This window comes from Sphaeramia orbicularis, chromosome 14 (assembly GCF_902148855.1).
Source record: "Sphaeramia orbicularis chromosome 14, fSphaOr1.1, whole genome shotgun sequence".
Taxonomy (NCBI): domain Eukaryota; kingdom Metazoa; phylum Chordata; class Actinopteri; order Kurtiformes; family Apogonidae; genus Sphaeramia; species Sphaeramia orbicularis.
The window spans coordinates 47,044,459-47,069,598 of NC_043970.1; positions in this window are offsets into that span (position 1 = coordinate 47,044,459).

Sequence of the window (25,140 nt, forward strand, 5' to 3'; positions counted from 1 at the left end):
GCGCGCAGTGCATTTTGACTTTACTGGTAACTGGGACGAAAATGCTTTATTTCAGTCAGTTTTTCTAAAACTGACTGAACTTTTTATGTTTTTCTGCATTTTTCTGGTGACTGAGAAATCAATAGATTTTTTTTTTTTCTTTTTTGTCTAATTATCATATATTACAGCACTGTTTGTCACTGAATTTCAGCTACACATTAACAAACGTGGCATGAGAAGTTAGTTTGGTGTGTATTTTTTATGCAGCCATGGGTTTACTGTTAAAACAGACAAACTATTATTTCTGTTAGCTGGACATATGCTTCAGTGCATCTAAGTAAAAGAGAAAAAAATATCACATTAGATAGTTATTTACTAAATATGACATTCTGAGCAGACAGTAGCTGAGTCTCATATTTGTCTCATCATAATACAAAAAATGGAGGTCTGACTGACTGGCTGTAAAATTGAAGAAAAAACATAGCAAATTACCTGTAATTTCAGGTTTGCCAGTGCTGATGTGTTGGAAATAGACGCCTGCTGCAGAGACAGAATATTTTATAGCCAATGCAAGACAAAAGGTCATTAAATGGAGGAGTTATTACATTATACACACAGTATGTGAGACACTGACTACATTTTAGAGCCTTTAAGCCTGACTAATATGTGCTTTTGTAGCGCAAAAGCACAAAAGTAAAAAAATTGAATGAGTTGCTTTGAATCACATTTCAATATTTGCCCAATGTCAAGACTAGTAAATGGTTCTAACTTTGAATAAAATAAAGGCAATGTATTAATTCCATTCTGCAAATCAGAGCACAACGTCTGTTATTATTCCATCCATTTAAATTGAAATCAGTCTTACTGCTGCTGCAGCATCTGCTCATGCTTAAACAACAAAATGGATCCATTTCCATTCACTTCCAAAACATTTGCAGCCACAAAATACCACTAACATCATTCAACAAGAACCATTATTGCAACTGGATGCATCCACTATTCATGACATTTTAATTTGTTTAAAAAAAAATAACAGTTGTGGCCAAATATACAGTATGTTTCACATAATAACCCTGACTTTTGGCTACAAACATAAAAAAAAAAAAATAGCTCTTCCCTGCATAAGTTTTGTTTCGCAATAGTAGGGAAAAACTTCTCATCTCAAAAATTAAGTCACAGATGAGTAGAAATACATTTCAGTTCAAGTGAGTCAGTTCAAAAACCTGACATTGCAATTTTTTTTTTAACCCTGTGATACATATTGCGATATGAAAAAATACTCTGGAGGATTTAGTAGCTGTGTGGTGGTGATGTAAATGGTCAAACAAATTAGTTGTGTTAGCTCTTGTTGTAGCAGCAGGTGCAAGGCACGGTTGACACAGAACATGTGTTTCAATTTCATCCTTCTTGTAGCCGAAAGAATTCCAGATAAACTGATTTGCTTTTTTTTTGGCACCAAGTCTTCATTTCCGGTGATTTTCTCTTGTTTGTTGTTCATTACCTCCACCACGGAGGTTATGTTTTTGCCAGCGTTGGTTTGTCTGTTTGTCTGTCTGTGTGTCTGTCTGTCTGTCTGTGTGCAAGATAACTCAAAAAGTTATGGATGGCTTTGGATGAAAATTTCAGGAAATGTTGATACTGGCACAAGGAACAAATGATTAAATTTTGGTGGTGGTTGGGGATGGGGGGGCCACTGATCTGCCTTGGCGGAGGTCTGTGCTCTCCAAGTGCTTCTAGTTTTTCAATGTTGTTATCACCGACTCACAACAAACTGACTTAGAACTATTGTGATCCGTGGATCTCTGCGTGCAGTCTGTGTCACATTCATTCATTCATTCATTTTCTGAACCCGCTTTATCCTCACTAGGGTCACGGGGGTCGCTTGGAGCCTATCCCAGCTACATAGGGGCGAAGGTGGGGTACATCCTGGGCAAGTCGCCAGTTCATCGCAGGGCTGAACATATAGAGACAAACAATCACTCTCACATTCACACCTATGGGCAATTTAGATGAACCAGTTAACCTATTAGTGCATGTCTTTGGATGGTGGGAGGAAGCCGGAGGACCTGCAGAGAACCCACGCAGACACGGGGAGAACATGCTAACTCCACGTCATGTCACATCACCCTTGAAATTAGATGAGAACACGTTGAGTTCATTTGCCTCCTACATTGCAGGACATTCAATATGACTATTGCACACATGTACATTGGAATGTTGATGCTCAAATGATATACTGTGCAGCTCTCGTGTCAGAGTCTTTATTACCTCCACCAAGGAGGCTATATTTTGCATCGGAGTTTGTCTGTTTGTTTCCTCCGCCAAGTGTAACGGCAGAAGTAATGTTTTTCATCAGGGTTTTTCTGTCTGTTTGTCTGTTAGCAAGATAACTCAAAAAGTTATCGACGGATTTTGATGAAATTTTCAGGAAATGTTGAGAGTGGTACATGGAATAAATGATTAAATTTTGGTGGTGGTGGTGGTGGTGGTGGTGGGGGGCTGATCTGCCTTCACGGAGGTCTGAGCTGTCCGAGCGCTTTTCTAGTTAGTTAATTTGTTTGTTTGTCTGTTAGCATGATAACTCAAAAAGTTATCGACAGATTTTGATGAAATTTTCAGAAAATGTTGATACTGGCACAAGGAACAAATGAGTACATTTTGGTGGTGATGAGGGGGGACTGATCTGCCTTGGCAGAGGTCTGCGCTCTCTGAGTGCTTTTCTAGTTTTATTTATTGCGCAATAGCACTTCCAAATAAAGGAAGTAAATGTAATGGAGGGTGGTTGACTTTGTTAAATAGAAACATTCATCAGAAGGAGGTGGTTTTGGAGGTGCACACAGAAGACTAATCGTCATCACCTGTATCAAACTGAGGATACACGTGCTGATTTTCTTACTTTAACTCTTTCTTTTTGCCTTTTTTTTTAGCCAGACATTAGCTATGACGTTATCACAGTAATGGTTATGTAGATGTTTTTTTTTTTGTTATCAACGATCAGTGACTTATTCTGTCAGATGTGTTGGGTTAAAATCAAGTAAAATGGAAAAATATATTCAGAAAAATATATTGTAATGAAGTCTTTGTACTCTGCTGCTTGCCACATCTATGTATACGTATACAAATGTCACAAGTGTATAACATTTATATGCTGAATAGGAGTTTACACAGACTGTCAGGTGAACAGTATAGGACCCCAGCGTTACATGTGATGCACTGGTGGTGCTGAGCTGGATGGAAATGCATGAAATTGTCCTGAGCTGTGTGAAAAACTGACACAGCCGTATATAATCAAAAGGAATCAAAATGTAAATTCAAGCCCAGTCCATATTTAATATATATATTAAAGTTCTTCCTTATATGCGGTATATGGTGTGTATACAGTGTCCTAAAAAAAATCTAAGCGATACAGCCCCCTCCAGATATTACAGCTGTGATATGTGTTAGCGTCTGAATAAAATGGAAATAAGTGAAGATAGTATAAAGTGAACAGATACGTTGGGTAGGTTGTTCGCCTCCTCGCTGTACCAAAAAAAAAAAGAAAAAACGCATCTTCATTTGGCTGAGAGTGGTAGCCTTGTATCTCAGCTTCCCCGAGCACCATCCTTCAGATCTCAATTTTCAAGATTTGTGAGCCAGAAAGGGAAAGAAAGAGGGGGAGAGGAGATAATCAGAACGAGAGAGGCAGCGAAACAGAGAGGGAGACATGGAGGATGATGGGAAAGGAATAAGTGGGACATGCAAGAGGGTATTGTAGTTAGATGAGGAAGAGTCTGATAGAGTACACTCGGTGATAATTTGTGAACTGGAGAGATGTAAGAGAGAGACTGATAAGAGCTAAAAATGTCGATTCAGTGAAGTTCTCTACAAATGTGTTACTTATTATCTAACATGACTGAACATGAGTCATTCATTTTGGTGTAAATGTCATCCTGTGTGCAAGGGATCGCTCAGATTTTCAGATGAAATCAAGAGCTTTGGCAGATCCATACTGGACTAGTTCAAGACCAAACTTTATTAAGTTTATACTTTTATTTATTTATTTATTTATTTACCTCAATATTTTATTTAAAAATTAATTAATTTTGGAATGGCTCAGAACAAGAGTACACTGTAAGCCCGGACTTTGTATTTACTAAAATGCTTTAATTACGATGTACTTAAATGATTTCAGTTTTATTCCATTACTATAAAATGTTCAGTATATTCTGCTAATTTGTAGATGTAGTTTAAATTGAATGGAATTAAATCACTAAGTTTTCGTCATGACCACACCTTTTTATCTCCGCATTGCATTGTGGGTATTGGGCATGTTGTTGAAAATGTGTTCTTTTTCTGTGCAGGGGTTCAGCGGGGTTGTGGTGTTAGTGTTAATTTGGACTTAATATGTGTATGTCAGTGTTTATTGGCCTTTTTGTGTTTGTTTTTGTGTTTTTGTAGAGCTGCACCATGAGTCAGAGCCATAGGAAGAACAATGACTTTACTGTTCATTTAATCCTTTTATGCTTGAATTTTGAGAAGCTTAATCAAGATCCCCCCCCCGAGTGTTTTTATTCCTCTTTAGGCATGAAAAAAAAACAATGTGATTGATTTTTTTTTTTTTTTTTTTTTTTTAAATCAACCTGTTTTTCGTGGAGTTACAAACATGTCCACTCAGCTACACCATGCATTTTATTCTTGAAGCAAAAAAACATGTATTTAAAACCCAATATCATAAAGTGATATGAAAACAGTGAAATGAAACCATGTTTAATTCAGCTAATCTGATGTTTTCTCACATTTTAACATATTCTAATACTAGTTATTACTCACTTCGTGGAGATAATATGCAAAAACTAAATATTAACAATTGATTTCCACTTAAGAACCAATCAAGAACAGCAAAGTTACAATAATGGTGTGAATTGGAGTTTATGAGATGATGCATAAGTGTCCACTGTGGGGGCTGATATGGAACTAAAACAACAAAATCCATGAATATACAAGAGTAAAGCTGTAGAGTAACTGTCCACTGTAGTGACCACTATGCATGAAAGGGTTAATTTTGGAATGGCTCAGAACAAGAGTACACTGTAAGCCCGGACTTTGTATTTACTAAAATGCTTTAATTACGATGTACTTAAATGATTTCAGTTTTATTCCATTACTATAAAATGTTCAGTATATTCTACTAATTTGTAGATGTAGTTTAAATTGAATGGAATTAAATCACTAAGTTTTTGTCATGACCACACCTTTTTATCTCCGCATTGCATTGTGGGTATTGGGCATGTTGTTGAAAATGTGTTCTTTTTCTGTGCAGGGGTTCAGCGGGGTTGTGGTGTTAGTGTTAATTTGGACTTAATATGTGTATGTCAGTGTTTATTGGCCTTTTTGTGTTTGTTTTTGTGTTTTTGTAGAGCTGCACCATGAGTCAGAGCCATAGGAAGAACAATGACTTTACTGTTCATTTAACCCTTTCATGCATGAATTATGAGAAGCTTAATCAAGATTTTTCTCTTTTTCCTGAGTGTTTTTTATTCCTCTTTAGGCATGAAAAAAAAAACAATGTGATTTTTTTTTTTTAATCAACCTGTTTTTCATGGAGTTACAAACATGTCCACTCAGCTACACCATGAATTTTATTCTTGAAGCAAAAAAACATGTATTTAAAACCCAATATCATAAAGTGATATGAAAACAGTGAAATGAAACCATCTTTAATGCAACTAATCTGATGTTTTCTCACATTTTAACATTTTCTAATACTAGTTATTACTCACTTCATGGAGATAATATGCAAAAAATAAATATTAACAACTGATTTCCACTCAAGAACCAACCAAGAACAGCAAAGTTACAATAATGGTATGAATTGGAGTTTATGAGATGATGCATAAGTGTCCACTGTGTTGGTTGATAAGGAACTAAAACAACAAAACCCATGAATATACAAGAGAGCAGCTGGAGACTAACTGTCCACTGTAGTGACCACTATGCATGAAAGAGTTAAAATCATTTTTATTCAAAATAGATTTTTATGCATTTCCAAATAAAAACCACTTCCTGTACTTGCAAATTACAGTGAGCTAACTTCCTGCCTAACTTCCATCCATGCTACAATATATTAAGTTGAATAATTTTACAAAGCAATTTATATTGCAAAAGATTTTAATTTAAATCAACTTGGAATTGAGTCCAATCAACTGGTGATACTAAGTCTAACGATTATACAAAGCAATTGACATTGCAACAAATTTTAAGTGAAATTAACTTGGCATTTAGCGTGTTGTTCTTAGAATAGCAATTCCATTCAAATCAAGCATTTAAGTTTAACTCTGTCATACATAAGTCACTACAGTGGACAGTTATTCTCCAGCTGTTCTCTTGTATATTCATGGTTTTTGTTGTTTTAGTTTCATATCAGCCAACACAGTGGACACTTACGCACCATCTCATACCCTGACATTCAGACCATGACTGTAACCTTGCTGTTCCTGATAATGCTGATCTGCAGTGACATGTTTTAGTGTAAATCAATTATTTGTTAGACAAAACGTCTTTTTTTTTTTTTTTGTATATTATCTCCATGAAGTGAGTAATTACTAGCATTAGAATATGTTAAAATGTGAGCAGACATCAGATTAGCAGCATTAAAAATGTTTTTATTTCATTGTTTTCATATCACTGTCTGATATTGGGTTTTAAACATGTTTCTTTACTTCAAAAATTAAATGCATGGATATTTTTGTAACTCTATAGAAAAAAAAAAAACTCGATCACATTGGTTTTTTTATGCCTAAGGAGGAATGAAAACACTCAAGAAAAAAAATCTTGACTACGGTTCTCATCATTCATGCATGAAAGGGTTAATACACTCAAGTTTTACTTACTCATTACTTAAATTTTTTAAGGCAACCGGTTTCCTCAAACTTTTAAAGTAAACTCAATTTATCCGATCTTACAGCGTATAAGTTTTTTGCATTTATCTGAGGTCATCATTAGGTCCATCGTGTGGGGAAATATGGCTATATTTCTGTTTTATTATTAGGTCTAAAAAGCTGGAAAAGTGCCAGATACCAAAATGAACCTAGTTTCATAGTAGCACCCATTTGTCAATTTTGTGATAAACTGGTGACAGGTCCAAGGTGTACTCTGCCTTCGTCCTCTAAGCAGTTTAAAAAATGAATGACTGCACATGTTTGTTAGCCCTCTCCATCAATGTTTCTTGATTTTTTTTTTTTTTTTTTCCATGGTCAAAATTGATTTACTTTGGGTAAAAATGCTCCAAACAGCTCAGAATTAGCTAATTAACTACATGGCTCATTTGGTAACAAGGAGGAGCAGTCTTCTGGGTACTGCAGTGTACACATTCTGGACTGAGAAGACAGATACTTTGGGAAAGTAGTTAAAAAAAAGACATGTTGCTATCATCATCAGTGACCAGGTTGTCATGTAAATCCTTAGACATTATCATCATCATAAATATATAGGACTTTATTAACCCTCAAAGACCCAAACTCCTGCTAGCAACAAAAAGCATTTACTGATCTAAATGTTTAATAGTGTTTGGACCACTAATCTTATCAACACTTTTAAATAATTCAGGTAAAATGCAGTTTATCAGCTTTTCATCACTTTTTATTTGGATTGTCAGAAGCTCCATAGTAAACACAGACACACAATCATGTTCTGCAATGCTGATTTGCTACTAAACTCATTGTCTCACCTTTGTTTTAGGTTCAGTTAACGATATATTTTGTTGAAAGTCACATTTGTTTTGATTTTCTCTGATCTGATATAATAAACTTTGAATTTACTCTGAACTTTTATGACCATCTAAATGGTTAGTATATAAAATATGGTGAGATTATTAGCTTTTCCACAAAAACTGCAAAGGATAAAATAATAAACAGAGATTGATTAGTTGGGAAAGGTTAGATGTAGAGAAAATCAACAACAATATTATTAATACTAATAATAAAACAGTTACATTTTAAAGGGTAAAATAAAACGCACAGAAAGTGAATTATAATGATTGATTATAAAGCACTGCCAGTACATTTATAAACTTAATTAACAATACACAATACGTTTAGATCAGTGGTTTAAATGAGTCACTCTGAAAGCTTTTGCATGTCTGTTTTACCCAGAGCTTGTTTTTTTAAGTTTATATTTTCTTTGGTTCAGTGTAAACAGGCAAAAGTGGCATAATGAGGAGTCTTCTTAACAACAACAAAGAGGGATCTCAGTGAAACGAGGGTAAACACAGACTTAAAGTAAAAACAGAACCATCTGGTTTGAGTGTGGGTCGCTCTCCATGGTGCTGAACTGTCTTCTACACAGTCCCTGTGTCTCTGTCCATGGTGCTGAACTATTGAGCCTGGGAGCTATTTTTTCCCCCAGATGCACAAGGCTTATTCTCCCTTATGAGCTCTGAGTGTCTGTCATTTAGGGAGAGACAGGGGCTTTGTTCACATTTTGTTCATGCGTCTCCATGGAACTGAAAGAACTCCTCTGTATATACATATGCCCATTATGTAGAATCAGCAAAAGTCACAATGTGTCTTTTTTCAGAGTTTTCAGAGTCAGCCTGAAACTGTATCCACAATATTAAGATGTGGTTAGAGCAAAACTATTCTTAAATTACATATGGAAAAGACAGATATCCTTCTATTTGGTTGACCACATCATCCAACCATTTTTTGCCCAAAGCCTGACTCAAATTTCCAGCTACTACTACTACTACTACTACTACTACTACTACAACTGGGAGATAAATTCTAGTGGTAGTTACACTTTTAACCTTAAAGTTTTTAATCCATTTTAGCTATTTATCTGTTTTTTTGTTTGTTTTATTTCATGCCTATACTTTTTATTGCTTCCCTACTGTAATGCTTTTAATGCTTTATGTAAATCACTTTGAATTGTCTTGTACATGAAATGTGCTATAGAAATAAATCTTGCCTTTCTTCAAACTCCCTTCCATGTGTAAGAAAGTCATCTCTCCACCCTAGACGTACAAAGAGTTAAATGTGCACTTACACCTTCAACACTGGACTAAATTCCTTTCTCTTCAACATCTCCTGCATTACCATCTCCTCGTCCACAGATCTTACACCGGCTCCGTGGTCACTTCAGGATAAACGGATAAAGTCCTCTAGTCTATAAATCTCTCCATGGTCCCACTCTTACTTGTATCTCCTTACCCTTATGAAAGCACTAGAGTTCTCAGATCCCCCCCACTATGGGTTTTTGGCTGTTCCCTGTTGTTGACCTGGAAACAGGTTCTTCCTGCTTTTTTGCTGTTTGTACTTAATCTGTTTCACTTATTTTCAGGATCTTTTTAAATTTGAGGAGATTGAAAAACCTCAGATTCCACAACATCTGTTGTGAACGTCACTCTTTATAAAAGTATGCGTAAAGTATGTAGGTAATCTGAACATATATGTCAGTATATGTGAATCACTTTTGGTCAAGTGCTACAAAAAATTATATGAATATATATATATATATATATATACATATATATATATATATATATATACATATATATATATATATATATATATATATATATATATATATACAGTACAGGCCAAAAGTTTGGACACACCTTCTCATTCTTCGCATTTTCTTTATTTTCATGACTATTTACTTTGTAGATTCTCACTGAAGGCATCAAAAGTATGAATGAACACATGTGGAATTATGTACTTAACAAAAAAGTGTGAAATAACTGAAAACATATCTTATATTCTAGTTTCTTCAAAGTAGCCACCCTTAGCTCTGATGACTGTTTTGCACACTCTTGGCATTCTCTTGATGAGCTTCCAGAGGTAGTCACCTGAAATGGTTTCCCAACAGTCTTGAAGAAGTTCCCAGAGATGCTTAGCACTTGTTGGCCCTTTTGCCTTCACTCTGTGGTCCAGCTCACCCCAAACCATCTCGGTTGGGTTCAAGTCTGGTGACTGTGGAAGCCAGGTCATCTGGCGCAGCACTCCATCACTCTCCTTCTTGGTCAAATATCCCTCACACAGCCTGGAGGTGTGTTTGGGGTCATTGTCCTGTTGAAACATAAATGATGGTCCAACTAAACGCAAACCGGATGGAATGGCATGTCGCTGCAGGATGCTGTGGTAGCCATGCTGATTCAGGTTGCCTTCAATCTTGAATAAATCCCCAACAGCGTCACCAGCAAAGCACCCCCACACCATCACACCTCCCCCTCCATGCTTCACGGTGGGAACCAGGCATGTAGCATCCATCCGTTCACCTTTTCTGCGTCGCACAAAGACACGGCAGTTGGATCCAAAGATCTGAAATTTGGACTCATCAGACCAAAGCACAGATTTCCACTGGTCTAATGTCCATTCCTTGGGTTTCTTGGCCCAAATAAATCTCTTCTGTTTGTTGCCTCTCCTGAGCAGTGGTTTCCTAGCAGCTGTTTGACCATGAAGGCCTGATTCACGCAGTCTCCTCTTAACAGTTGTTGTAGAGATGTGTCTGCTGCTAGAGCTCTGTGTGGTATTCATCTGGTCTCTAATCTGAGCTGCTGTTAATTTGCGATTTCTGAGGCTGGTGACTCAGATGAACTTATCTTCAGCATCAGAGGTGACTCTTGGTCTTCCTTTCCTGGGGCGGTCCTCATGTGAGCCAGTTTCGTTGGAGCGCTTGATGGTTTTTGCGACTGCACTTGGGGACACATTCAAAGTTTTTGCAATTTTCCGGAATGACTGACCTTCATTTCTTAAAGTAATGATGGCCACTCGTTTGTCTTTACTTAGCTGATTGGTTCTCGCCATAATATGTATTCTAACAGTTGTCCAATAGGGCTGTCAGCTGTGCATCAACCTGACTTCTGCACAACACAACTGATGGTCCCAACCCCATCAATAAGGCAAGAAATTCCACGAAGTAACCCTGACAAGGCACAGCTATGAAGTGGAAACCATTTCAGGTGACTACCTCTGGAAGCTCATCAAGAGAATGCCAAGAGTGTGCAAAGCAGTCATCAGAGCTAAGGGTGGCTACTTTGAAGAAACTAGAATATAAGAGATGTATTCAGTTATTTCACACTTTTTTGTTAAGTACATAATTCCGCATGTGTTCATTCATAGTTTTGATGCCTTCAGTGAGAATCTACAATGTAAATAGTCATGAAAATAAAGAAAATGCGAAGAATGAGAAGGTGTGTCCAAATTTTTGGCCTGTACTGTATATTATATATATATATATATATATATATATATATATATATATATATATATATATATATATATATAATTTTTTTTTTTTTTTTTTTTTTTCCCTTAAATCAGCTTTTAAAAAACGCATTGGACAGCCTCTCTCTCTATATATATATATATATACATATGTAAAAAAGTAGGTGTATTACAGATGGATGTGGTGATGTCAGCATATCAACTGCCTCTATATATGTGCCAAGTTTGAAGTAAATTGAAACAAAATGTATGTTTTTATAGACATTTGAAATTTTGCCCATTGTAAGTAAATGGGAGAAAAAAAAAATCATACAAAATTTTAACTTTCACCTAGTTTCCCCAAAATGTAACCACATTTATTCTGGGTCACTGGCAATCCATAAACACAATTTGGTATGAATTCAACCAAATAGTCTTGCTGCTAAAGACATGTGAAATTTTGCCCATTATAAGTAAATGGGGAAAAAAATAAATAAAATAAAATTAAAAATTCGTTAAAAAAAAAAAGAGAAAGAAACTTTGACCTACTGTAATGTAATCAGATCTATTCTGGGTCACTGGCAAACTATAAACCCAATCTGGTATGAATTCAACCAATAGTTTTTTTCTGCTGGAGTGTTAACAAACAAACAAACAAACAAAAAACTAGAACCAAGAACCTCCGTTTGGGCGGGGTCATTTTTTCTGTGACACGCCCATGAATCCAACTCAGTCTTTGACAATGAATATATTGAATTACATTGGAACAAACTTATACAGAGATGAAAAATAGTGCAGTACTTCAGTATGACTATGACTGTCATTTTCACATCAAACAGTACGTGTGGAACTTCACACATATTCACACACTGAGCTGAAGGCCTGAGGCTTCACTGCGTCTGTACTCACAGTCATACGCTCACATTATAAAACACTGTGAACCCAGGGTTTACCTTTGAACTTCACTTTGTGGGCTGACTTGTCTGTATGTGGGCATGTTCTCGCCCACTCATCACCTTTCACACATTTCCCTTTTCTCACTTCGAATTCAAATCACCCTTACAAAGCCTCCATGTGTTCTTATCTCCTCTGTAGTTTTTTTGGGACAACATTAAACACTTTTTCCTCTGACCTCAGTCAGTTGTGTTTTCTTATTTGTGTATTTGCTATGTCCATGTATGCAGCAGTAGGGGGAGTACATTCATGACTGTGCATACCTTTGTACCCGAAGATGTGGTATTTGTGTGTCACAGCCTGAGGGAGGAGTAGTGGGAGGTTAGAGGTTAGATGCAGCTGGCTTTTCGAACCCCAGGGATCAACTTCGACAACAACAACAACCCCCCGTCTGTCTGTCCGACTCGAGCCTCCAGCTCAGACAGTGCCAAGTGAAGGATCAGCAGGCTTTGCACAAACACACACAAACAGACACACACACACACACACACACAACTCCTGCAGCTACAGCTGTGTGCAGCATCGCACTGCTGTCCAAGAAGCAGATGCACTCTGATCCCGATGTACCTGAGAGAAGAGGCTGTCAGGTTATAACACCCTCCAGCAGCCATGTTGGAGGTCCTGGTCTCTGGGGTAACAGTAACTGTGCAACAAAGTCTCCAAAACAGAGGTGTGGTCCAGGGTATATGGCGGTATATGGAGTATACCTACTTGTTTTTCAGTCATCAGTGCGTATACCCACTTCTAATTCCCCCTGATGCCTACCATTCAGTAGTATCTGCAGCCAAATTGCCCATTTTTTCCCCTTGGATGGTGAAACCATGACCTGCCCTACTCTGCATCTAATTGGCTAGTACTCGCTGCCTTCACTGATTAGATTGGTTAACTTTAGGCATGAGGACTGATGAGCCAATCAGAGGCAGAGTAGGGTGGGTCATGTTGGGGAAAATATTGCTAATTAGCACTGGCCACCTCTGGAACCTGATTGGACACCTCAGGTGCCACTGCCACCCCAGTTGATTGACAGGTCACTGCACGTCTCGTTGAAAGATGCGCGATTATTGAAAATGCAATGAAAAAGGCAAAACAAACGTCTTTCAAGTGAGTGCCACGTATCGAGAGAACCTACTATGATGGAATACATAATTCTGAGGTAAGTTTTAAGGTGGTTTCAGGATGAGTCACTGTTTTAAATTACTGGCCATATGACTGCACATTTAGAGGAGAAGAGATGTTGTCGCCAACAGTTAACCCGTGTGAGTAGGTTAACTAAGGCTGGATAAAAAAATCGATTTAATTGATCTTAGATTGATTTCGATTAATAGTGGATGAGATCGATTTTTCAGAGCAGGACCAGGAATATGTGGAAGTGCAGCCGGCTCCGTCTTGCGAACCCCTGGGGAAGACGGGGGCGTCTTGGTCTCACTCACGACTGCTCTGGCGCAGAAAAGACGTGGAGGACGGGTGGGGAAAACTCCTCCGCAAGAGGTCCGGCCTCAAACTTGAACCCGCAGTGTGAAGGAACTGGCCGCCTAGAGGTTCTCCGAGGTGAGTCGCGGAAGCCGGTCATTCTTGGAATGATAACTTGGATGAATAGTAAAGCAACAATGTCCGACCGCTACGCTATCCTTTGTCTTATAATACAGATATTTATTAAAAATCATACAATCATTAACATCAGGTAATGCAGCATAGACTGATCCAACACCCAAATGCTTTATGACCCTAACCCTATTGAGATCATGTCCCACATTTTGACTGGTTCTGGTTTTCAAAAGTCAACACTGCAGGCCAACCATTTTTTTTTTTTTTTTTTTATCCAGTGGTTGTCAAAAAGCAGGAAAAGCTGCCATCACAAGGCTGTGTTGATGTCAATCAAACTGCTTACATGTGGGTCTAGTGCATGTTAACCCCCCAAAAGGGGAAACTGAGTCACCACAAATTCACAAGCTAAGCAGATTTAGAATGAACTACCACAAAAAAGGAGAAAGAAACAATGAGATCAGTGACAGATTATTCACAGAAAGGTCTCTCCCAAATAAACTCTCCCAGCTAGTGTTTGATGAGATATACAGTCACAAAAAAAATATTAGACTATCAAAAGTCATCAGAATCAATGGTTATGCAATCAAGTTATAACTCTTGTTTGTATCATGTGACTAAAACAGACAGAAAAGAAAACATGGAATGTCTAAAAGCGCTGTTTTGGTCAGTACAACGCCATAGATATTGATGTAAGAACGGAAGTGATTTTGGTTATTATCAAGAAAACATGGAAAATGGATAGATATCAGCTCTGAAATTAAACTACTATGAGCTATTTTTGTTGTCATTATTATATTTGTCCAAATAAATGTACCTTTAGTTGTACCAGGCATTAAAACAAACAAGACATTGAAGAAAACAAGGGGTGGTCTAATTATTTTTTCCCCAACTGTACTTGCATTTCTAAACAATTATCATCACTGTAACTGGATGTAATTTGACCTTATGTGTTTATATGCATTTATTGTCTTAACCCTTTATAGGGCACTCATAGAAATACTCTGAAATTCAAAACTTCAACATTAGTGTGTTATTGAAGGACAGAAGGACAGAACAAGACTTTACTATTGTGAAATTTGTGATTTTTTTTTTTTTTTTTTCTTATTATACAGAAAATCAAGGTCAATGAAGTTACCATATTTGGTTCCTTACCCATAAGTGGCAAATAAATAAATAAATAAATAAATACATACAAGAAGTAATTATAAAAAAATACAAGACAAACACATGAAAGATGACAGGAACATGTATTTTAGAACATCAGAACCTCACTTTTAGAACATTAGACCCCCATGCGTGCTGATCCAGACCCCTGTTCACATCCACATGATCCCTTTGAACATCATTCCTTACATTAGTACCATTACTTCATGGTACCGAACAAAGCAGGCATACTCACTGTTCATGCAGAGGTGGACCTTACAGACCCTGGAGACCACATTGGACCTGAGACTGTTGACTCACTGTCCTCACTGGAACTGTTGCTGTCACTGTCTTGTAATGTATGCGGAAATTACCAAAAATAGTCACTTGCCTGATAAAGGGTTAACTATTCAATTCATAGCAGTTACTATATGTTAGTTTTATTTTAGGACCATGTGCCTCAGGATATGCTTTACTTTTTCTCATTTTGTAGAAGTGGCAAAAAGTTACATGAACTTGTATGGACATAATAACAAAGTTTTAATATTGCAGTTTTTGTAACGTCTCCCACAGTGTTTGCACAAACACAGTTGATCTGTCAGACTCTGGTTGCCCTGTTTGCTTCTTTGCATCAAAAAGGGATTTTTTTTTTTTTTTTTTCTCAATGTGTTCCACCCATGCTGGACATGTTGGACCATTTCCCTCTTTGATTTCTTCTTAAAATGTTGGCCTTTTGATATCAGCTCATATCCAAAAACCTATTCACATCCAAGTTTTTGATGATACTTAAAAGTAGACACACTGAAAACAATGTTGGCCAGTTGGTTTATGTCCAAATTAGAGAACTGACTGTAAGTAGAAAAGAGGCAGAGAGTCACAAAGTGCAATAAAAACCTCAGCTGAGACTAAATTCTAAATGCACTGCACAGTCAAAAGAAGAGTGATCAAAACTAATAATAAAGTAGATCTCATGTCACCATCATGCAAAATACTTTCATTATAAGTCCATATTCAACATGCTGATTTCCACGACCTACTCAGAATATTGCCATATTCAGAAAAACACTCATGTTTAGTGAACTGATAAATTTGAGGGTAATGATAATATCTGTTCAGTTGCTGACTACTGCATTCTTACACATTTTTTTCATTACCATTGGTTAGGTGATGTGCACTATTTTTCTAGTGTTTTTGACTTTGTTTATTTTGTCTATTTTTGATCAATAACTACGTAGATATTTTGTAAGTGTTAACCCTTAGGGGTCCATAGTCACGGCCCTGTGACTGAATCACATGACATTTTCAACACGTCGTAGTGTTGGAAGTCGGTCACATAGGAGAAAACACCAATGTGAAGATATGCTTTTATGCCAAATATTTGAGTATAGTTTTAATTTATTACAATTTTGATTTTATATACCTAATATTTGGAACTAATATTCACTTTTAAAGTATTTGAAAAGGTTCCTTAAGCAGCTTTGTGTTATTTATGCAAGGAATTATATACATTTTTCAAACTGGATTTTATATTTTTTTGTGTGTTTTTTTGGCCTTTTATGTTGATATAGTAGGCTAAAGTGAAAAAAATAATAGGCAGATGAAATACACTGAACAAAAATATAAACGCACCACTTTTGTTTTTGCTCCCATTTGTCATGAGCTGAACTCAAAGACCTAAAACTTTTTCTATGTACACAAAAGGCCTATTTCTCTCAAATATTGTTCATAAATTTGTCTAAATCTGTGTTAGTGAGCACTTCTCCTTTGTCCTTTGCTGAGATAATCCATCCACCTCACAGGTGTGGCATATCAAGATGCTGATTAGACAGCAGGATTATTGCACAGGTGTGACTTAGGCTGGCCACAATAAAAGGCCACTCTAAAATGTGCACTTTTACTGTATTGTGGTCCAGGGGGGTCAGAAAACCAGTCAGTATTTGGTGTGACCACCATTTTCCTCGCACAGTCAAAACTTGTGACATCTGTGGTATTGTGCTGTGTGATAAAACTGCACATTTTGGAGTGGCCTTTTATTGTGGCCAGCCTAAGGCACACCTGTGCAAAAATCCTGCTGTCTAATCAGCATCTTGATATGCCACACCTGTGAGGTGGATGGATTATCTCAGCAAAGAAGAAGTGTTCACTAACACAAATTTAGACAGATTTGTGAACAATATTTGAGAGAAATAAACCTTGTGTGTACACAGAAAAAGTTTTAGATCTTTGAGTTCAGCTCATGAAAAATGGGAGCAAAAACAAAAGTGGTGCGTTTATATTTTTGTTCAGTGTAGATGAAGTTGTGCTGAAAAAAAAGATACCAAACATGGGTATAGTAAACGTTTCTTTAACAGTGTATAAAGGCAAAATTAGAAGTACTCAAAAATCGCCAAAATAGGCTCAGACCCCTAAGGGTTAACTATTTCTTCTATTTTTATATGCTTAAGCTTAATTAGTTTGACACCATTTGTGCTGGGGGGTGCGCAGGTCCCAGTCTTTGGACACAAAAGGTGGTACCAGAACAAACCAATCTCACTCACCTTGACTGTTTTGTTCTTTTTTGTCAAAACTTTGTTTGATCAAAGCAGCTCTTGTAAATAAACTCACTTTGATTGAGAACCCTTTGTCTCCATGTTACCTTCAAACACTGAAGATGTGTAACATTCCCCCCTCTCCTAAACATCTACAGGGGGTCTAACAATAATCTGATAAAACATAAAATAATCTGGCGTTTGCTGTCTTTGGTTGGGAAAAGGGAAAATCAGGACAAAAACAGCCCGATTATCTTTATGGGTGTACCCAGTGGTGTAGTGGTCCCTGGAGAAGTGGGTATACTCAATTTTTGCCCTTTTTTATATAAATATTTTTAAAGTAGTCCAGAAAAATGTTGTTTTAGAAACATAGAATAACATTAGCCTTTCATAACGTTACTATTTGCATAGTTGAACTATTGGCGACGACATCTCTTCTCTAAATGTGCAGTCATATGACCAGTAGTTTAAAACAGCGACTCATTCTGAAACCACCTTAAAACTTATGTATTCCATGAAAGTAGGTTCTCTCGATATGTGTCACTATTTGAAAGACATTTATTCTGCCTTTCCAATAACAACATCTTTCAATGAGACGTGCAGTGACCTGTCAATCAGCTGGGGTGGTACTGGCACCTGAGGTATCCAATCAGGTTCCAGAGGTGGACAGCACTAGGCAGATCCCTGGTTCTGGCGCTAAATTAGCAATATTTTCCTCGGCATGACCCGCCCTACTCTGCCTCTGATTGGCTCATCAGTCCTCATACCTAAGTTTAACCAATCTAATCAGTAAAGGTACCAAGTACTAGCCAATTAACCCTTTCATGCATAGGGGTCACTACAGTGGACAGTTATTCAAAGTTGTTCTCTTATATTCATGAGTTTTGTTGTTTTAGTTCCATATCAGCCAACACAGTGGACACTTATGAATCATCCCATACACTGACATTCATACCATTACTGTAACTTTGCTGTTCTTGATAAACCTGATCTGCAGTGACATGTTTTACTGTAAATCAATTGATAATTGTTATTAGATTGTAAGTTTTTTTTTTTTTTTTTTTTTTACATTTTTATTTATTTATTTATTTATTTATTTATTTATTTTCCAAATTATGTCCATGAAATGAATAATGACTAGTATTAGAGTATGTTAAATTGTGAGAAAACATCTGATTAGCAGCATTAAGAATGTTTTTATTGTATAGTTTTTCATATCACTTTCTGATATTAGGTTTCAAATACATGTTTCTTTGCTACAAAAATTAAATACATGGAGTGGACATTTTTCTAACTTCTTCAAAAAAAAAAAACAAAAAAACTCAATTGCATTGTTTTTTCATGCCTAAAACTTGTAGGCTTCAACATCTGAGGCAAAAACATGGGCAATTTGTCCCAGATACTACTGAATGGTACGCATCAGGGGGAATTTAGAAGTGAGTATACGCAATGCTGACTGAAAAATAAGTAGGTAATAATAATAATGGATTAGATTTATATAGCGCCTTTCTAGACACCCAAAGCGCTTTACATTATTGACCCATTATTCATTCGCTCTCACATTCTCCCTCTGGTGGTGGTAAACTACATCTGTAGCCACAGCTGCCCAGGGGTAGACTGACAGAAGCGTGGCTGCCATTTTGTGCCTATGGCCCCTCTGACCACCACCAAACATTCATACACCAGTGTGGGCGGCACTGGAGGCAAGGAGGGTGAAGTGTCTTGCCCAAGGACACAACAGACTGACTAGGACAGAGGGGGATTTGAACCGCCAACCCTTCAGTTATTGGACGACCCGCTCTACCAACTGAGCCATGGCCGTCCTCAGGTATACTCCATATACCGTTGTATACCCTGGACTGTACCCTGCTTAAGACCAAACTCAAATGCAAACAGAACAAAAAAGGTCCACCTTAAACTGTCTTTTTGTTTTTTGCATATTTTCCTCATGCAGTCATAGAGAATTAAGCAGAACAGTGGCTTTTTTTTTTTTTTTTTTTTTGTACCAGAGTATGGCACTTAAGTTCATCCACAGCACACCCCAAAGCAGCACACATGAATACCTGCAGAAAACAGTACGTCATGGGTCTGACATGCTCGATCATGATGTGTCCTGGCTGAATGAGCAGAGCCACCAGGGGCCTTTTCCTGGGCTTCTCTGGTGTGTTACAACTGTTTCCAAATGACAGCTGTTCATTTTTTTTTTTTTTTTTGGGAAGTAATTTGGGGTCCAGTCGGTGTATGGCATCGAGCAAAGAGTTGGAGGTAAAAGACAGATGTGGGAATGACTAAAAGCAGCTATGAAAGCCTGAAGCTGTGTCATATATCATCGGATTGCATAATACATGTCTGCATTTGGTTTTGTATTATTGTTCTTCTCTGTAGTTTAACGAGGCTGGTTGAGATTAAGGGATAAATGTCACGAGGAATAAATATAAAAACTGAAAGCAGTGAAAGGTTTTTAAAGAATTCAGCATTACTTGTATGCAAATCAGACCACAACCTTTTTTTTCCTATTATGTTGTAAGTCAGTTTGACATATTTCTGTTTTTTTAATCCCATAAAATATTCTTTTTATTCACTGAATTTTCTTTACAAATCAGGGCAGAAAGTGTTCACTCACTCCTGTGTTGTGGCCCTGCCAACTCTGAGCTAAAATGACCTCCTGCATCACTGTGCATACATGTATTATCAAAGACAAAACTAAGAAAAAGGAAAAAAAAAAAAAAAAAAGGTAGGTGAAGAATGCATAATTGTTCCAATAGGAGGGTGAATACTTACATAAAGTTGGGCAAGGCAATTGATTACAGATTACTGAAGCAAGGAACATGAAAATATAAATGAATAAATAAATTAATTAATGTTTTACTATTTGCAAATGATTCATTCAGAAGGATGAATCTTACCCTGGAACAAACTGGATAATCCGTTCATTTCTCACTTCAGTGGACTTCTCGGTCAGTCGCAAACAAACAGCAGGGATATTGAGTGAATGAACATTCTAAGCGTTAGCTGCTAGCAGCAAGATGACCACTGGCTACACATGGATACTTTAACAGTTACATGAACACAAACAGGCCCTCAAGTTCACAGGTGTTTTAGCAGTCATTTATTTTCCAAACGGCTTAATCCTCCAGACGGTTACAGCTACCCATGGCCGAAGGCTGGAAACACCTTGGACGTATCACTAGTTCATCATTGTGTTATAACAGACCTCCCTGATCAACAAAATCATAAAGGAAGAACATGTAACATATGCTTTGTGGTACATAATGTGCTATCAATATGTACAATCTTGGCACCAATCACCCTATTTGCCTTTGTTGTCTTCTTTTTACCTCCAAAAGGCAGATATTTGTGTTTATCTCTGGAAGTCCTTGCCACCAGAGCTCAGAAACATCACTTCACTTCCTCTTTTCAAATCCAAACTCAAAACCCATCTGTTTATGACCGCTTTCTCTTTGTGAGCACAATTGCACTGTCCAATTTTTTAACCTGTATTTTATTTTTTACTCTGTCTTATTGCTTGTTTTATACCCTCCTGTTTTACTGTACGGTGTCCTTGAGTGCCAAGAAAGGTGCCTATAAATAAAATGTATCATTATTATTATTATTATTATTATTATTATTATTATTATTATTATTATTATTATTATTATTATCTAGTTTGAAGGCAAAAGTGGTTTTATTCCATTCCATTTCATTCAGCTTGAACTGGTGGAGTACAAAGAATAAAGTTAAGGCTACATCAAACTTATTAAGATGGTAAAATTCATTAAATCATTCATTTCACCTATTTCATTCATGGTTGTGGATTTCGTCAGCAGACATTCAATAATTATCAGGTGAACAAACATGTACACATCCAAGCTCAAAAAGGAGCAGGATGAAGAAAATCTTATATTTCCTGCCCCCTTCTAAATAATAATAGCCGTAATGGTTAGCTATACACAACTAGCTATAAAGTCATACTGTATAAAGTCAGACGAACCAAACAAAATACACCCAAGGATAACACAAAATGAATACAAAATGGTAAACTAATGACACATGTAATCAACCGACCACAACTACCCTACAGTAGAGCTGTATCTGGAAAATGGAATGGTAAAATTTAATCACATGTATCCACTGTCATTGCATCGTAATGTGACATTTTTTTATGACCAAAAATGTGATTGTTGATTTCACGCCTTATCTTTTTCCACAATTTTACAATTTTTAACTGATGTGCCATAGTAAGTAAATAAGTAAACGAAAGTAAATGAGAAAGAAAAAAAGATTAAAAAAATTCAGAAAACTTTGACCTACTTTTCCCAAAATGTAATCACAAATATTCTGGGTCACTGACAATCTATAAACCCAATTTAGTATGAATTCAACCAATAGTTTTGCTGGTAAAGTGTTAAGAAACAAACAAAGAAACAAACCGAACCAAAAACAATACCCCTTGCCTCCCCTTTGGGGGTGGGGTAACAATCAATACAATCACAAATCCACTATTTTTACAATCTAAAACCTTAAAACTCATTGACCTAGTGGAGTTCAAAACTATTCAAATGACATATAAAGCAAAAAATAACTTACTGCCGGGCAATATTCAAGAAATGTATTGAGAAAGAGAGGGAGGCTATGATTTACGGGGAAAATTCATTTAAAGATTCATAAAGTACGCACTACGTTAAAAAGTTCCTGTATCACCATCTGTGGAACAAATTGTATGTGGAGGTAAAACAAATATCAAACATAATTCAGTTTAAAAAAAGACAAAGAATTGATTCTTGAGAGGTACAGTATTTCATAATGACAATGAGGGCTGTTTGTTTATGGATAATGTTGAATTGATATATATGCTGTAATTATTGAAGAAAACTGTTGAATTGTTGAGTCTGTTTGTATGACTGTATTGCCATGAACATATTGTTGTGTATGTAAATAAATAAAATTTAAAAAATAAATTTAAAAAAAATATCATATCAAGGGATGTGTCACTGTAGAACAGGGGTGTCGATAAAGGAACTCTTATTCACTGTCTATGGGAATGTTCAAAGATACAAAGATTCTGGAAGGAGGTCATCAATTGCATGTCTGAGGTATTTAACATCAAGATTCCATTTTGTTCTAAACTTTGTATATTGGGAATATATCCTGAGGATTTCACACATACTAAGAAACAAACTAAAGTGTTGGACTTTGGACTGTTACATGCCAGGAGAGTTATCGCTTTGAACCGGAAGAGCATGGAAGCTCCTTCTATGAAGCAATGGATAAAAGAACTATCAGAGTGTATTGGACTGGAAAGACTGACTTACATTACCAAAGGAAAACGGGAGGAATTCGAATAATTATGGGAACCTTATATGAACATTATGGTATCTGGAAAATAGGGACATGTCATACAAATTATCACTGTTTAAAATTATTATTATTTTTTTTATCATTATGATTGCTGTATTTTATTATTATTATTATTATTATTATTATTATTATTTTTTTTTTTTTTTTTTATTATTATTATTATATTTTTATTTATTTATTTATTTATTTATTTATTACATATATGTACACATGTTCATAAGAATATACAGGGTGGGGAAGCAAAATTTACAATGAACATTTAGTTGTTTTTTCTCAGCAGGCACTACATCAATTGTTTTGAAACCAAACATATATTGATGTCATAATCATACCTAACACTATTATCCATACCTTTTCAGAAACTTTTGTCCATATGAGTAATCAGGAAAGCAAACGTCAAAGAGTGTGTGATTTGCTGAATGCACTCGTCACACCAAAGGAGATTTCAAAAATAGTTGGAGTGTCCATAAAGACTGTTTATAATGGAAAGAAGAGAATGACTATGAGCAAAACTATTACGAGAAAGTCTGGAAGTGGAGGAAGCAACAAAAAATGTACCAAAGCTTTTATTAAAGCTCTCAAATCCAAAATCCTAAAGGATCCAACCAAATCCATGAGAAAAATGGCAATTGAACTTGAGGCAGACAACAAGACCGTTAGAAATGCAGTAAAATATGATTTGAAGATTTAAATTCTCATGACTTTCAATAAAGTAATTGGTCATACACTGTCTTTCAATCCCTGCCTCAAAATATTGTAAATTTTGCTTCCCCACCCTGTGTATATAGATATATATATATATATATATATATATATATATATATATATATATATATATATATTTGGTACATGTCTACGTGGTGTGAATGGGTGTGTGTATGAGTGTTTATCTTGTTTGGATTCATGTTTGTTTCAATATAAAACTCAAATGCCAATAAAAATATTGTGAAAAAAAAAAGAGCATGGGTGTCCAGTCCTGGTCCTCGAGGGCCGGTATTCTGCATGTTTTAGATATTTGCCCTCTTCCATCACAACTGATGGTCGTTATCAGGCTTCTGCAGAGCTTGATGATCGGCTTATCATGTGAATGAGGTGTGTTGGAAGAGGTATACATCTAAAACATGCAGGATACCAGCCCTTGAGGACCAGGATTGGACACCACTGCTATAGAAGGTAAAATTGGATGGAGCAGCTCCAAAGCAGTGAACAATAGCCAGGGTGAAACACAGGCATGTAGGCAACAACTCGGCGGTGCAACAATCCACACAACAAACAGTAGTGAGGTAGGCAGTGTGTCCCAGGTGGTACTTCTACATTTGCTCGACTTGGAGCTTGAAGCTGCAGTGTGCAGATGTTGGTGAGAGATGGAACCCATACCTAAGTTTTTGTAGTTTCTAATAATGCAGAAACGATGAAGACAGCCATTTCACAGAGGAATGGAGTGCATCTCCTGTTGCACATTCAAACCCTGGAGATTCATAGACAGCTGCTACTGGGAACAAAGACTCCAGTTTACATTGTACAGTTAGTGAATTCCATCGACTGCAGAGTTACAATGACCCTATATGATGTCCTTGTACGCCACTGAACTCAACAGTGAAGCTAATTTATATCTAATGATTTTAGCCTAAGCACATTCCTTACAGTGTTTTGTTCTTTTGTCACAGTATCTTAAAGCAGAGCATTGATTGCTGTGCTCATTAACTCAATCTTGTTCAAAGCCTCAGCATGGCAACATCATTTTTCATGCTTTCTAAATTTCCCCACGGTCTTTGGTCAACGTTAAAAGCCCCTTTTTTTTTTTCCAAACAATCAGCTTCTTTTCTATGACAACATGTTATGCCTTGCTCCACCATTGAACCCAAACCAAGCTGCAGCGATCTCAGCATCAATGGAGATATTTTTTTTGACAAATTTTAATTGAATTTGAAAAGAGCTTTTGGAAAGTCAACAACTTTAACCCTATAATGCCAAACGTATCATATTTGATACATAAGTTTTGAAGCCCTCTACATGATCAGTGTGATATTTTTTTTCTCGAAAAACCTGATGTATACAATTAGATACATGCAACACATAGATAATCCACCAGGGGGAGGAATTCATTCACCAGAGGCCTTTCCAGTGACACTACAAGACTGTCATTAATGAGGAAGGAGGAAGAACTTTGACAATTTTGAAAAGGAATTACCAATTTGTAAAACATGGTTGTGTTATACTATGTTTTTGTTTGTTCAAAAATAATATCTGAGTATTGACACCTGATGTATCAAATATGATACAAAACTGACACTCATACATGGAAACTGATATTTGAAAAAAAAAAAAAGAAAGAAAGCAAATATTGGGGTTGTTCAGAAGGACCAATAACAGCTCCAGTTTCAAAGAACTGGAATTTTCTGTCAGTGATTTAATGGTTCAGGCTTTTCAGGGTTAACACTGTAACAGCCTTA